At 43.7% G+C, this 1,783-nt stretch overlaps 1 pseudogene; it reads right to left on the bottom strand.

The window, feature by feature from the left end:
* Nucleotides 1-320: 320 nt before the first annotated feature.
* LOC128779343 (large ribosomal subunit protein eL39-like) lies at nucleotides 321-481 on the bottom strand (annotated as a pseudogene).
* Nucleotides 482-1,783: the final 1,302 nt, after the last annotated feature.

Here is a 1,783-nt window from a genome sequence, read left to right as displayed (position 1 = left end):
GAATGGTGATGATGATGACTTTGAACATTTGGCTGCTTACCATGTGTCAGGCATTCACTGTATCAACGACTTTACATATTCATTTAATCCTTGGAATAATCCTGTAAGTATTACTTTCTTTTATTTTTAAAAAGGGTTCACATTTATTATTGCAGCAACCTACTACAGCAGAAAAATATCAACAGGAAAAATCACTTATCCAATAACTTCCCAATTAAAATACCCAACTGTCCAGAGAGTAGAGATCTTTTCAGTGATTTCAAGATGCAGGCAACCTCGCTACAGCATAAATATGTGAGCCACCTCTCATGTGTGATTCTTTACAGACCCAGGTTGGTTCTTCTCCAATGTCTCCTCGTGGAGTTATACCTGATTCTATCACGTTTTCGTCCAAATCCATTGGGGAATGGGCTGATTCTGCTTTTGTTTCTTGGGAAACAAAAAGGAACCTTGTGATTTTGAAAGTCTTGTGAGACGGCATGGTGTAGAAGACTCAATTGCATAGACCATGATGGCAGAGAAAGAGTTGTAACTATTATTTCCTCCTAGTTGTACACAATAGGGAGACTGAAGTAGAGAATGGTTAAGTACATTGTCCAAAAAGACGCAGCTGGTCAGCGGTAGAGCTGGGATTCAAACACAAGCGGCCTGCTGCATAACCTGAGGTCTTCCCCTCTTATAGAATGGCCCTGTCCCTGCTGGGCAGACAGGCTCGCTCATGGCATGATGCTGAGGCTGCCGAGAGGGTCAGTCCAGCTTCTGAGAGAAAAGCTGGCAATATGTGTGAATGCCTTACAAGAGTATGGCAGTGCTTTGCTACCTAACCCCAAGTCAGAATATTACAATCAAAATGACACTTGGGTGTTTCTGGTGGGGTGCATGGGGACTTTTCCCTCTGCCTCGGCTTTCTCCCAGCTGGATCTTCTCTGCTCATGGATCTGGAGTCACTGACAGAAACCCTGCTGGGAAATTGTTACTTCACTCTGGACCGAAGCCCACAGGGATCATGGTGCGTGTGTCTGTGCGTGTGTGTGCATGCACGTGCAGATCTCGCTTTCCTGTGTGCATTATCTCATAAACGAGCGTAACTACTGCAAGCCGTGGAGGGCTTCTCTTGCACAAGGGCCATTCGGTGACTCAGTTCTGCCATGACTCAGGACAGTGTGCCAGGTTTCTCAGGGCAGTCGAGATGTCATATGTTCTTTAGGTAAGCTTTTCCTTAATGTTTAACCCAGGTTCTCAGCTGAATATTTAACCCAACCCTAATGTGATGCATTTGCTAGAAGAAGGCTGCTCCTTGGCCTCCTAATAACCTATCTTAAAATGAAGTGCCCTTGAGAGCAATTATACCATGAATCAGCCACTGACAGATCCTGAATAGTCTGATGCCAAAATATCTTAGGTTCGTGTTAACAGAGTGTTTTACTTTCTCTCTTTATCTTCAGAATTACTCAGACTTGTCTGAATAATTAGTTCTCACTTCACCACCAGTTACAAAGTGCTTAACACCCACTAGCATTCTGTTTGGAAATACTCATTTTTGTGGGCTAACATCTCTCCACTCTTGCAGTTTTCCAAACTATTGATCAGTTTTCACTCTCTCTGTAAAGACTTCATTTGGAACAACCCACTGGTCAGGGGATCCTTGGGGCACCAACTCAGGGCCTGGCACAAAGATATCAGCATCTTGAAAAGGATCCCCCTTCAAACCGCTCAGACTCATTACCTATTGACTAACATAAGAAACAATTCAAAAGCCCTTGAGTTCCTCTTTCACATTTGT

Source organism: Desmodus rotundus, chromosome 10 (genome assembly GCF_022682495.2).
Source record: "Desmodus rotundus isolate HL8 chromosome 10, HLdesRot8A.1, whole genome shotgun sequence".
Taxonomy (NCBI): Eukaryota; Metazoa; Chordata; class Mammalia; order Chiroptera; family Phyllostomidae; genus Desmodus; species Desmodus rotundus.
The sequence above is the reverse complement of the archived record's forward strand: the minus strand, read 5'-3'. Positions and strand labels throughout refer to the sequence as shown.